The sequence below is a fragment of the Balaenoptera physalus genome (genome assembly GCF_965194825.1).
Source record: "Balaenoptera physalus genome assembly, chromosome: 14".
NCBI lineage: Eukaryota > Metazoa > Chordata > Mammalia > Artiodactyla > Balaenopteridae > Balaenoptera > Balaenoptera physalus.
Window position 1 is genome coordinate 58075805 of NC_138893.1, and position 14772 is coordinate 58090576.

Genomic DNA, 14772 nt, shown 5'->3' on the forward strand with positions numbered 1-14772 from the left:
GGTGAGGAAGAAGCCTTCTTCATGGGCATTTTCATCAGGTGTCTGGCACTCATGAGTGACAGTGTGTTTCTAAAGCTGGCTGAAACTCCTACCCCATTGCAGCCGTCAGAGAGCGGGGTAGGTGGTGGTATGTCTTCTCACATATCAGAAGCTCAAGGCCATTTGTCACCTGGTGCACAGACTCCAACAGGCCACTGGGGCAGGCCCATCTGATCCTGTCTTGCATCAGAAAGATAACACTTATCACTACTCCACAAACTGAGCTTATAAAAATAGATGGGATTAGGCTGTGACCGGTGCCCTGGAGTTACCAAGGCAGTGAGGTCCTAGTGACAGCTCTGGCACAGGTCAGATGCTAAATATATCTTGCCCACAGTGACAAGGGCAGTGGCAGGGAGCACACCGGCTGCACAGTCCTCCCCAGTCACAACTCTGCTCTCAGAGTCTATTCCTGAACCAGGTTCAGGCCCAGACTGAGAATAGGTTCCCTGGCTCCTGGCCAACTGTCCCACTTGTGGTCTCCAGATAAGACATCACATGTCACACACCCTGATGAGCACGTGAGCAGCTGTGGAGGAGGTGGCAGGACTTCTGGGCATGTCTTGAGAGAATTCTTTGGATCAGGGAGGGCACACCTTCTACCTGCCTCATGGACTGTGGGAAAAGGGGGAGGCCCTGGGCTGGAGGGGCTGGAGGGGAAGGGGGGCTGGGGGTGCCCCCATCCCCCTGCAAATTCACAGCAAGTGCCAATCTGAGTCACCCCTAAGCAGATCCATGGCTGATGACTTGTATTTGGTCACATGTGCCCATTCTTTCCCCAGCACTTCATTTCTCTGAACGGCATACATCTGTTAGCCAGCTCAGTTAAATTTTTATTTACACCAATATTTCATTATAACATTTTTATTGTAAAAAACTTCAAACAGTACAGAAGTTGGTTGAGAAAAAATGAGAATTTCCCTTTTTCCTTCTCTCTCTCCAATTCTACCTCTGTCCCTAGGAGTAACTGTGGTCAACAGTTTTACATGTATCTTCCATACTTTTTCTATGTGCACACCACACACCACACCAAAAGACCTGCAACACAACACACACACACATTATAGTATAGTATAGTATAGTATAGTATATAAGGTTACAAGTAGTCACTCTAAGATTGCCTTGGTTCAGAGAGCTGTACATTATTGGGCAAATTACTTTGCTCTTCGGTGCCTTGGTTTCTTCCTCTTAAAAAAAAAGGATAACATTGGTCTCTACTTTAGAGGGTTGTTGTGAGGATTAAATGTTGATGCTTTTAAAATGGTGACTAACACAGAATAAGGACTTGTCTTATTATAACTTATGCAAATAAGGGGGTCATTATTAGTTATCTATCATGGCATAACAAATTACACTAAAATTTAGTGGCTTGCAATAGCAAACATTTATTATCTCACGGTTTCTATGGGTCAGGAATTCAGGAGCAGCTTATCTGGGTGGTTCTAGCTCAGGTCTCTTGTGGGTTTGGATGTTGGCAGGGGCTGCAATCATCTGAAGCCTAGACTGGGTGTGTAGGACCTTCTTCCAAGATGGCCCGCGCATATGGCTATTGGCAGGAGGCTTCAGTTTCTTGTCACATGGATATCTCCATAGGCTGCTTGAGTGTCCTTATGACTGGCAACTAACTTCCCCCAGAGTGAGCAATCTAAGATAACATGAGGAGGTGGAAGCCATGGTATTTTTTATAACTTCATCTCTGAAGTCATGTACCACTTCTTCTGCTTCATTCTATTCATTTGAAGTGAATCTTTAAACACAAGCCACACTCAAGGGGAGAGGGATTGGAGGGAGTTGTATCACAGCATTTATGGACATATTTTACAGACACCATGGAAGTTATCTGAGATATGCATGTTATCTTGCTACAGGTGTTGTCTTACAATTTGCTTTTTTCCATCTAACAAAACACCTTGGAGATCTTTCCATATCAGCACACATAGAATTGCATCATTCTCTCTAATTGCCTATGGTATTTCATTGTAAAGATATATCAGTTTTTTTAACCATTCCCCATTTGGTGTGAATTTAGGTTGATATTTCTTTCTTTGCAGAGAACAAGTGCATAAGTAAAGAAAGGGGCACTTAGAGATCCATAGTCTAAGAAGAAGCTTCTAGGTATCTAATTCCAAGGAATTAGCAGTAATAGCAGAGAGAAAAGACACCTCTAGATCCAAGTAATCAGATAGGTTATAAGCCCAGGACACATGTAGACAGTAGTTCACACAAGAATACTAACATACAACATTGTCACCACTGATTCCACAGCAGCTGTTGCTGCTTCTGGCCCTGGTTCTATACTCCCTGCTGAGCAAAGTGTGCCTGGGATCCCAAGGTATGTCTTCAGCCTGATGTACAGCTTGGATGGCCAAGTGTTTGTAGCCTTAGACATTAAACTCTGATGGGGTCTCCCCATGTTGGTTTGAATCTTACTCACTGTGACAGTTTTAGTTAGCTACCTGCCATGCCTCCCCTCTCCCCACATGCCATGGTTTTGTTTAGTTCTTCTGATTACCCTGGTTTTGTTTAGGATGGCAATGGCCTAGTCTCAGAAGTTGAGTCATGATTAGTCAAAGTCCTTCACTGTAATTCCATTCGCCAGATACATTTCCAGTCTCCCTTACAGCTAGGGCTGGTTCAAGTAATCATTTTGGCCAATGGAATCTAAGCAAAGATCAGCTGAGGGACGTCCTGGAAAGCCTTTGCATTCTGAATAAAATAATCAGATATGGTTGACTCTACCCTCTCTTTTTGCCTTAAAAATAGATATAATATCTAGAGTTGTGGCTGCCGTCTTGAGACATGGTGATGAACAAAAAGCCACCGTGCTGAAGATTTGGGGTGGAAGGAAGGGAACACACAGGGACTTTGATGGTATTGTTGAGCTGCTGAAGACCTTTTTATGGAGAAAAATTACCCCACTTTTTAAAAAGGAACTGCTTACTGGATTTTCTGTTACTTGTAGCTGAGAATACTCCTGATGCATTCCTCTTTCTCTCTAAGCTCCATAAGTGTATAGACTCTGTCTAATATGCTTCCTATTGAATTACCAGTGCCAAGAACCATGCCTGGAACACAGAAGGCACCTAATGGATGAATACACTGAATTAATAAGTACCTTCTTAGATACTGGGAGTTTCTGTATAAGGACTTTAGCTTTTGGGAGACACCTCTCTCCTAATCCCCTGACAAGCCCCACATTTCTGGCTCAGCAGAGGTGGAAGTTTCCTGGACATGCAGTTTTGTTCACATTACCTAGGCCACTGCAGAATGTTTCTGCTATATAATGTCTTTCAACTTGCTTAGTCACAGTTTCATCCCTGGGGAAAAAAAGGACATCAAATCACTCTATAAAAGCTGAGAAATAAATTTCTTTCCATCGTTTTCTAACTCAGTGCTCTTGGATAGAGTTGGAGAGGACCAGTCTTATATCAAACTCTGCACATCAGCAAATAGTGTTCTATCAGGGGAGAGACCAGGGAAAACTTCCCACTTGGTGATAGCCAAATCAGGGAATGTTGGCTGGTACATTATCCAGGTGGAAGAATAATATCTCCTGGAAAGTGAAGTGGTTCTTTAGTGGAGAGAAAATATTTTGAGTTTCATTAACTATTGACGTAAGAAGAGACTGCATTAAAAAAAAAAAAAAGCATCCTGACTTTGTTGAGTATAATCGGACTATTGCAGACAATTCTAGAACCAACTTAAATAAAACTGGGACTGGTAACACTTTACTTTTCTACTGTGTAATGTTAGAAAGAAGGATATCTGGAGTTCACAAACCTAGTTAGAATCCAGCTTCCAGCCCTTACTCACTGGGTGACTCTGGGCCAGTTATTTGCTCTGAGCCTTGGTTTCTTCCTTTGTATTGGGTTGGCCAAAAAGTTTGTTCAGGTTTTTTCCGTAAGATGCTATGAAAAACCCGAACGAAATTTTTGGCCAACCCAATAATACTACCAACCTCACAGGCTTGTTATGAAGATTTAAATAAAATCATACATGCAAAATACCTGGCACAAATTATTGCTCTTACTGCTGCCAGAACCACTGCCGCTACTATCACTGCCACCACTATTATTTATAACGGACAAGACAAAGTGGGCTCCCATCACTGTTAGTTCTCTTCTGTTCCAGAAGGAGTGATTTTTTTTTTTTTTTAATTTTTAACATCTTTATTGGAGTATAATTGATTTACAATGGTGTGTTAGTTTCTGCTTTATAACAAAGTGAATCAGCTACACATATACATATATCCCCATATCTCTTCCCTCTTGCGTCTCCCTCCCACCCTCCTTATCCCACCCCTCTAGGTGGTCACAATGGCTGCTTCCCACTAGCTATCTATTTTACAGTTGGTAGTATATATAAGTCCATGCCACTCTCTCACTTCGTCCCAGCTTACCCTTCTTGCTCCCTGTGTCCTCAAGTCCATTCTCTACGTCTTTATTCCTGTCCTGCCCCCAGGTTCTTCAGAACCATTTTTTTTTTAGATTCCATATATATGTGTTAGCGTACAGTATTCATTTTTCTCTTTCTGACTTACTTCACTCTGTATGACAGACTCTACGTCCATCCACCTCACTACCTGACGGAGTGATTTTAAATGAGAAAGACAAACCTACTTTCAATGAACTCAAAGGGAAGAATCGTAGAATCAAAGTCCTCTTTCCTCTTGAAAACAAATCACCTGGCAAGTGAATTGGCCCCCTGCTTCCAGCTGAAGGAGACAGGACAGACGCTGCCCGGACTCCCCTGGCCTGGCTCTAGAGTGGAGCTTTGGATTGCTGGCCCTGCAGGAGGCACACCATCTACCTCTGCTGCCCTTCTTTTGGCAGGGCTGCGAGTTTCCGTTTGTGTCCTCCAGGAAGAATTTCTGATTTCCTTCCTAGTTCCCCCTCCCCTCTGAGTCCCTGAATGCAAGAGGTAGCTCTCCTCAACCCGCTGCAGGTGCTTTGGGGTGTCAAAGTCTGCTCACCTGGTGGGTGTGAGGACAGCAATGTGGCCAACATGGAACCCCGTCCTTTGGGTCCCTCTCCCCCAGCCGCAGGGGGCTTTCTCCACTGATGAGTACAAATTAGAAGCTAATTTGTAAGGAATGCTCTGCCTTTCTTTCTAAAGAAACACTTTTTCCTTTTGTAATGTACCTTCACTATGGAAAATACAGATAAACAAAATGAGGAACGTAAACCCACCCACAATCAGAGTGCACCAGCGTTCACAGACAACGTGTGTGCTTTCAGTTATTTTCCTATGCATTTACATACTTTATTTTTAAAATGAAATGTCATCATACTCCATACTATAGTCTTCAGTATATTTTCATTCATCAGTGCGAAATCACCAACAGCTTTCCACATCTTTCAGTACTTGTCTTCAGCATTGTTTTCAATGGCTCACGGAATTCTGTTTTGGGCGTACCACCACATACTAGTTTAACTAGTTCCCTGTCACTGGGCATCTGGGTTATGTACAATTTTTCACTATTACTCACAATGCTATTAATAGCATTAATAGCGTGATTAATAGCGTTTTCTCCCGAGGGTCAATGCCTAGCAGATGATGTGCTGGGAGGGGTGTCCATATTTTAAAGGTTTTAAAAAATTCACATTACAAAAGGCCTTCCCAGAAAGGCTTTCCACTTGCATTGTGTGTTAGCCCGTCATACTTTTCAAGGTGCTTTCTCAGCAGATCCTCACTGCAGTCCTATAGGATAGGCAGGGCAGTTATGATTATTCCTATTTTGGAAGCTGGGAGAACTCAAGTGCAAAGAGGTTACAAAAAGGACCCCTCCTCCCCCCCCATCCCCCCAAGTTAACTGAATGAAGTGAGTTGCCATAGAGAGACACTGCATGGAATAAAACAATGAAATGCTGAGGGACAGTTAATAAAACAAAAAGACAGTGATAGCCCTCTGAAGCTCCTCTTTTTTTTTTTTTTTTAAAGGATGCTTTCTTGATCTGCAGTGCAACCTCTTGATTTCAGCCCTTTCTTAGCTGCCCGTAACAAGTAGCCACTTATTTTTTTTTAATTTTTATTTATTTAGATTTATTTTTGGCTGTGTTGGGTCTTCGTTTCTGTGCGGGGGCTTTCTCTAGTTGCGGCAAGCAGGGGCCACTCTTCATCGCGGTGCGCGGGCCTCTCACTGTCGCGGCCTCTCTTGTTGTGGAGCACAGGCTCCAGACGCTCAGACTCAGTAGTTGTGGCTCACGGGCCTAGTTGCTCTGCGGCATGTGGGATCTCCCCAGACCAGGGCTCGAACCCGTGTCCCCTGCATTGGCAGGCAGATTCTCAACCGCTGTGCCACCAGGGAAGCCCATGAAGCTCCTCTTTTTCGTAGCCATTAGATCTTGGGGACGATGATCTGTTAAGTGTTTGGCAATAACACCTTGTTATCGGCATCCAGGAGAGAGCTCGCCTTTCTGTTTTCTGTCCTCAGAGCAGGCACTTGGAGTCAGGAGCCCAGTTCATCCAAAATCCCAGAGGGGATAAGTGACTTGGCCAAGGCCACTCAGTGAGGCAGTGGCCAAGGCAGACCTGGAAGCCAGGTCTCCGGACTCCCGGACCAGTGGTCTCTGTGACACACGGGGTGCCTCTCCGAGACAGCTGGGATGTCACCATTGACCAAGTTGCTCACACTTGTAGAGTTTCCTAGACTAGACTAGTGACCTGGGGATCTTGTTAAAATGAGAGTTCTGATCCAGTTGGTCTGGAGTAGGGCCTGAGATTCTGAATTTCTAGCAAGTTCCCAGGCGATGCTTATGGATCCAGACCACTCTTTGAGGGTCAAGCAGCTAGAGAATGGCTCAGCTCAAGACAAAGCAAATGACCTAGATAAAAACAGGGCTTATTGGCAAATAGTACAACATTTCACAGACTGATGACTGGAAAGGGTGTTCTAGTTGTTATAAGAGTCTTAAAATGAGTCTTGTCCTTTGTCCACCAGAAACACCCTGACAGGTGACCAACCAGCAGGTCAAGGGAAGGCCTGGGGCTGTGGTGGCCAAGGGATGTTCAGACACACCCACCCACTCACGGCAAGGCCAGCCCTTCTTTGTGCATCGAGGCAGCCAGAACAAAAGCCTTTTTGTTTAACATTCCAAAGGCGTTCCCAGTGTCTCTGGGAGTCCTGTTAATGACCTGGAGAACTACCAAGGGGTTCTTGGTGGCATGACAGCCTCCTTCCTCTGCAATTTGCCAACCCTTGTGGCACTGGGATGATGAAAAAGCCACACTTGATGAGGAGAGAAGAGGAAATGGAGCCCGGGTAAGAAACAGAGGGCTTGGGCTTGTGAGATTTCTCAATCACGGGCACGGCTTGCCCTCTCCCTAACAGAGGCAGAAGATGTCAGCGTTGTTGGCAGTTCTGGGCACAGAGCTTTGGGGCTGCAATAATAACGGTTGTCAAGGCCTGGGGAGTGGGCCGGGGAGGGCCGTTTGGGGCTTGAGGAGTGAGGGCCCAGGGAAGGTGGCTGTGAATGCTGGATGTTTCTTTAGATTCCAACCAGGAAGTGCTGGCATCAAAGCTAGAACAACAGAGTCACAGGAAAGGATCTTAGAGGCTACATAATCATGGCATTTTAATGTCATGTTCCCTGGAGCGCTAAAAGTTCTACATGAAGTTGGTTCAGGGACTGCCTTTTGCTGATAGGTCTAAGGGGATGTGGGGCTGGTCCTTCACCCCTTCTTTAGCGCCAATTTGTATCTATTTTATACATTGGGATTCTGACTATGACATTTCTGGAAAGGGTTTTATACTAAAAAATGTTGTTTTCCAACCACCTCATTTGACAGCACAGAAAAGGAGTGTGGCTTTTTGAGCCTTAGAAACTGTTCATGACATTACATTGCGGTATTCACCTCCCCCAGCTGTCGGGGTACCTAGGGTGCTGTAGGTCAAACAGAACCCAAGCACTAGGCTGGATTCTTTTCCCTCAGAGTGGCCCATTCATTTTGCTCCATTTCCCCAGTTCCATCCCCACCAAAACCCAAACTAGAGGCCAGATTTACAATATTCCACTCACACCAGGCTCTGTAAAGAGGACTGAGGTTTGGTGGGCAAGGTTGCCTGTGGGATGTGACACATGTGGGCCCCAGTCAACCCCCAATAGCTTCCCATCTAACTGAAATTCCCACCATGGGTTAGGCCAGCAGCTTTTAAATAAACTCAGGTGCCAGTGTACCTGGGGAACCCTGTGAATTATTGACTTAATTCCATCATACAAATGAAAAGCAACTTTACCAGCAGAACAGCTAGCTGTATTACAAGCATACAGTATAAGATACAGAGAACAAACTAGTGGTTGCCAGTGGGGAGGGGCAATATAGGGGTAGGGGAGTGGGAGGTACAAGCTCCTGGGTGAAAGATAGACTCAAGGATGTATTGTAGAATGTGGGGAATACAGCCTACATTTTGTAATAATTGTTAAGTGGAAAGTAACCTTTAAAAATTGTATAAGATTTTTTTTTTTAAAGTTAAGAGTAAATCCAAAGAGTTCTCATCAAAAGGAAAAATTTTTTTTTCTTCTTTTATTTTGTGTCTATATGAGATGATGGATGTTCACTAAACTTATTGTGATAATCATTTCATGATGTATGTAAGTCAAATCACGATGCTGCACACCTTAAACTTACACAGTGCTGTATGTCAGTTATCTCTCAATAAACCTGAAAGAAAAAAAGCACACAGTATAACAATGTAATCCCACACATTGCGTTAGTTGTTAAGCCTAGTTGCACATATTCTGGTTCTCTTTCCAGGCCCATGGTGAGCTTTTACTTCTCCATTTCTTTTCATAGGCATGGCCGTGTACCGTATTTTGGCCAAATAAATGTGAATGGAAGCGTTTAAAATCAGTGTATGACTCTCCTTATTCCCTTCTCTGTGGTGCAGTCTTCGTAGAAGTCCAGGCTGAGATGGAGCCTCTGTTCACCAGGGTCCTGGGGCTGCTATGAGTCGTATGCCTCTGTCAACCTACGGCCAAGGTGGTGTGAACAAGAAATAGATCTTTGTTTGTTTAAGCCATTAATATGTCAGAGTTTCGTTACCGCAGCAAAACCTAGCCTATTGTAACTGATAGAGACACTTATCAAAAATAAACCAATAGGGCTTCCCTGGTGGCGCAGTGGTTGAGAATCCGCCTGCCAATGCACAGGACACGGGTTCGAGCCCTGGTCTGGGAAGATCCCACATGCCGCAGAGCAACTAGGCCCGTGAGCCACAATTACCGAGCCTGCGCGTCTGGAGCCTGTGCTCCGCCAACAAGAGAGGCCGCGATAATGAGAGGTCCGCGTACTGCGATGAAGAGTGGCCCCCACTTGCCGCAACTGGAGAAAGCCCTCGCATAGAAACGAAGACCCAACACAGCCATAAATAAATAAATAAATAAATCAAAAATAAACCAATAATCTGTTAAGTGAAACATTGCTGATTTCCTCATAACTTTGCTGTTAATCCAGCAGTTCATCTCCAACTTTGGAGGTCTAGTACCAAATAGCCATGTGATTGGAGAATTCATATTAGAAGGATTTAGAACTGTACAAGAAAATTATACTAAACGGACAATGATTATAGATTAGCTGATGAAAGCTTATGAATCACCTTATGTTCATTAAAATAGATCATAAAGACAGCACAGCAAATGACAGAATCATGATATTTGATATTTAATGATATCAAATACCAAAATCAATGATATGTAATACATGTTAATTTAGCATCAGTGGGGTCTGAACCATTAATTTCCATTTATCATCCCTTATGCAAGAGGACCTTTTCAGGATCACTCTTAACATGCTAAGAGATTTTTTCTTGAGTCTGGTCCTCTATTTCAGGCTCCATGCCTTTCTGATTTAATGATAAGAATTGGTTGACATCCATCTCCCTTAATCCTGCCATGGTACCAGAGAGCTAAAATAAATTGGATTTTTATAACTGAAATTATTTTGTGCACCCGTATTTGATTTCCCTCTCAAGCTCTCTTGTTGGTATAAACTCTTAAGTTCTGCTCATGCTGGTGTCACACCAGCTTTTATGTGGCTTTCAAGTAACTTGGTGCCAATTTTGGTTTCAAGTTCACATAACTGTATGGCTCCAAATAACCAACTCATCCTTTAAGTCTTACTTCCTAATTCCTGAAAGAGAGAGTCTGACTGGAGCAACTGGAGTCAGGGGTTTACACTTGGTGCAGTTACTTGGAGTTGGGAGAGGATGATGTGGTACATGGGGTTGCATTTTCCTCTGTGAGGAAGATGGAATTCTAAAGAGAAGGGTGAAGAACATTAAGGGCTCTTTAGCACAGAGAAACTTGTATACTTAGCAGGAAATGCTTGTGGTTACCAAAAAAAATTTCAAATTACATATTAGAGAATTCCATGTGAGGGATTGGAAGAGGTTATTGTTTCATTTCTCACTTGTTTATTTTGTTGATTGCTAGCATTCACTAGTGGGAAGCAGCATTGGGTACCAAAAATATAAGAAACATTTACTGAAAAACTTAAATTTACGTAAAGGTTTATCCACCAATTTGTTTTTTGTACAAATTAGGGAGAGCTTAAAAAAGTTTTTTTTTAAAATTTTAGTGGCCTGGCCTGACATTTTAGGTTGGCTTGTAGAATATCATAGAAGCACTGAGTTAGATAATAAAAGTCCCAAGTGGTCATGAGGGTAGGGATAAAGCAGGGGTTCCGATCCTTTTCTGTCCTTTAGAATCACTGGGGGAACTTAAAAGAATGTAATACCCTCACACACCCAGCAGGATGACCACACAGTAAAAATGATGATACCAAGTATGGGTGAAGAAGTGGAACAACTCATACAATTTAGGGAGGGGGTATATATTGATAAATCACTTTAGACAACTGTCTCACAGTAACTAAGCTGGACATAAGCATATCCAATGATCCAGCAATTCCATTCTTAAGTATATACTCAAAAGAAATGCACATTCGTGTTCAGCAAAAGATATGTGCTAGAATGTACATTGTTTATAATAGCCCCAAACTGGAAACTACCCAAATGTCCATCAGCAGTAGACTGGATCACCAACTGAAGTATATTCACAAAATGCAATACTATATTGCATGAGAATGAACAAACTACAACCATAGCAAGCAATGTGGATGAATCTTATAAGCATAATTCTGAGCAAAAGAAATCAGACACAAAAAAGAATATTCTGTATATTTCATTTACACAAAATACAAAAGCTGGGGCTTCCCTGGTGGCGCAGTGGTTGAGAATCCGCCTGCCAATGCAGGGGACACGGGTTCGAGCCCTGGTCTGGGAAGATCCCACATGCCGCAGAGCGGCTGGGCCCGTGAGCCACAATTGCTGAGCCTGCGCGTCTGGAGCCTGTGCTCCGCAACAAGAGAGGCCGCGATAGCGAGAGGCCCGCGCACCGCGATGAAGAGTGGCCCCCCGCTTGCCACAACTGGAGAAAGCCCTCGCAGGACATCAGAGCCGTTTAAAAAAAAAAAAAAAAATACAAAAGCTGGCAAAAGTCATCTGTGTGCTGGAAATCAGGACAGCAATTATCTTTGGTTGGAGTTTTATGTGCTAGAGAGTTTCTGTTTCTTGGTCTGGGGGTCTGGGTTCATGGGTGTTTGTGAAAATTCATTAACACATACATTTATAATTGATTCACTTTTCTTTATGTATGTTATACTTTGATAAAAATCTTAAAAAAATTAGTGATTCCTGGACCTCACTCCAGACAAATTAAATCTGATTCCCTGGGGGCGGAGCCTGAGTACAGCCCTTTACAAAGCCCTCCAGACGATCGTCATGTACAGTCGGTAGTGAGATCTACTGTTTAGTGGGATGAGCCCTGGCCTGGGAACTGGGAAAGCTGAGTTTAGCTTCTGGTCTTTGGCAAATCATTTTCATGCTCTGGGCCTTGGTTATCAAGTAGGTTAGTAGGTGACTGTATGGTCCCTTTCAGCCTGTTAATCCTAAGGCATTAGCGTAGCTCTGTAGCAGATGAGTTGACATAACAGGTTCTGAGGGGGATACGATGAGAAAACAGATTTGGTGGGAGGCGTGAGCCAGGATTGTGCTCCGGCTGTTCACTGGCTTAGCACAATAGTGTCCGAGGGCAGTGACGTCAGAATGAGGCTGTGCTGAGGACATGGGAACCTACCTTCATCTCTCCCCCAATTTTGTCTGGAGGTGGAACTAAGAGGACACTGAATTTACTTTTTTCAGTTTGACCTCATCATCCCTTTGGAATAGGCAATGAATAATTCAGGAAATTAAGTTACAAAAAATATCAACACTTGATGGAATCCTTATAGATTGTCTGATTGGGTAGTTTGCAACCTTTTAAAAATAAGATCTACCCCACTTTTTTTTTCAAATAAATGTATGCAGAATCCAAATGTACACCCAAATAACAAAAGTGAATGGATTCCTAAGGAGTTAAGATGTTCATTTTTTAGTGAAAAACTTTTCTTCAGAAACTCGTAGCACACAGAGCAACTTATATGGTTTTATGATTGTCCATGTTATAATTGGGCAAGTGAGGTCCAACGAGGAGAAATGACTTGTCCTAAGTCACACATTCACTGGTGACACAGCCAGAGCAAATCCTAGTCTCCTGACTCAGGGTTTTTACTCATTCAACAAAGCAACTGCTGAGCATCTACATGTCCCAGCTCCTGTGCCAGGCTCTGGAGAGTTGATGCTGAGCAAGCCACAGTGAGTATGGGGTTATGAGTCCTTCATCTGGGCCTTGTCATTTGGGGTCTGGGCTGGTGTCTGTCACCTTCATCTCTGGTTATTCCATGGGCAGAGCCTGGCTCTCCTGTCACCCTTGTGATGGCATCTATGGCACTTGGCACCGTGGGACTCTGAAGAGGCACTCCTCTCTGAGGATGCTTTGGAGGTGGTTCAAAATGAGCTTGACTGAGGACGTGTTAGCGGTGGGAGCCATGCCACTTTAGTTTGCCCATCACTGATGGGTGTTATGCAGCCTGGGAACCAATGCCAAGAAATGGCAGAGCCTTGGAACACTGGCATCAATGAACCCTTGTGGACGTGCTCATATGGACATTAGCAAGCGGCCTGAGAGGGGGCACACAGGAGACTTGTGACCCATTACTCTAGTTGGGCCAGTGATCTCAGCCAAGGACAGGGACCCCCTCTTCTATTCTAGGGGTGGCTGTGGTCCAGGAACCTGTGTGAAAAGCCAAGATTCACAAGAAAGAGGGGACTTAGCCTTAGGGTCTATTTCACCAGACCACATCTCCTATCCTAGCAGTTTCTAAACTGTATGTTACACAGTCCTAGATATTCCTAGGAGACCCCTCAGGACCAACATAGTGGGTCGGGGGGAAGCACAATGGAAGGTCTTGTATTCAAGGCTCAGTGGATCTTGCTGCTGGTTCCCTCCAACTGCTCATCTTTCTCTAGTCTAGATATTGAGGTTCTGTGTAAGCTTTTATTCTAATAAAGATTTCCGTGACTGAAAATGTTTGACAACCACTGCCCTACCCAGTACCTTTCCTGATGACCAGTGAGAATCAGTTCTTCTTCTTCTTATATCTTCATGGAATGCAATCTCACAACCTTTCCAGCTAATTTGTGTTAGGAGAGTCTGACTTATATAAAAATTACATTGCTTGTGTGGTAGTTTAGGTCTGCTCTAAGTATCTCTATAACCTTTGCAGTGGAAGATGGGGACAAGCTGAGGCCAGGGCGGGCCCCGGATGTAGACAGAGTGTGTCTTCCGTGGCCCCAGGCTGCTTTCACGCTCCTTCCTGCTGGCCTCACACTGCCGCCCCCCCCCACCCCCGACACCGGGGTCCCACCTGACGCAGCCTGTGTTGGGTGACCGTTCCCTCAGGCTCCTCCCTCTTCTCCCACATTGCATCGTACCAGCCACCTGCCTCATTGCTGCCGGATGTTGCTGGGGGACATCTTTGCTCATTCCTGGAAAACTGTAATCACATCTCAACCTCTTTTTTTTCCAGTTAGTTGTTCTAGCTCGTCTGTTCTTAGTAGAAGAAAGTCTGATATCCTCCTTTGAAGCTTATCTCCTTCAAAATTAGCCCCAAATCACAGGTGACTATCAATACTGTTTCCAAATCAGGGCAGAGAGAGGCCTGGAGCTCTCTGCCGTGACGTTAAAATCACCGATTTGTCTGTGGATTCCGTCCTCGCTGTCTGATGGTGCCCACAGCTCTGATCGTAGCAGGACAGTGCTCTGGACTCAAGGCCACAGTACTCAGCTCTCTCATGAGCTCAGTGGATGCTTCCAAAGCATAATACGGGTCAGGAAGGCTGGGGCCCGAGGGACCCTGTGTCCTGTGTCTTCATGTGCCACCCCAACTGCTTTAACTTTGTGTTAAACTCAGGACCCCAGCCCAGGGCCCCCTTTACCTTGTGGCAAGTTCCTTCTGGGGCCACCAGTGCCCTTCCCTGCTAGCTGGGCCATAGTCAGGGCTATCTACTTCTACCCTTCCGCTCTGGCAACAGGGGTGTTGTTGTGGTCCCTTTGCTCCCAGAAGGGTTCATTTGGGAATGGCCTCGCATCCTTTCCTGGCCCCAGTGCACCAGGGCTCTACAGACAAAGGGGTGCGGAGGAGCAGCCTTGGCTAGAGCACAGGAAAAACTCCCTCTTCCTCCCTTTCTCTGGACAAGGGCTCACTCAAGTGATTTTCACAAAGTCCGCTCCGAGGTGACTTGCCGGCTCCACGTCTGGATGCAGAAGAGACAGGCATTGCACAAGCCCATCTAGC

The 14772-nt window shown here is 44.6% G+C and overlaps 1 long non-coding RNA gene across 1 annotated transcript; it reads left to right on the forward strand.

Moving 5' to 3' along the window:
- The first annotated feature begins 7235 nt into the window (after positions 1–7235).
- Positions 7236–9441, forward strand: LOC309642432. Its single transcript, XR_014253196.1, has 2 exons — positions 7236–7300; positions 8833–9441. It is a non-coding gene; the product is annotated as an uncharacterized lncRNA (long non-coding RNA).
- Positions 9442–14772: the final 5331 nt, after the last annotated feature.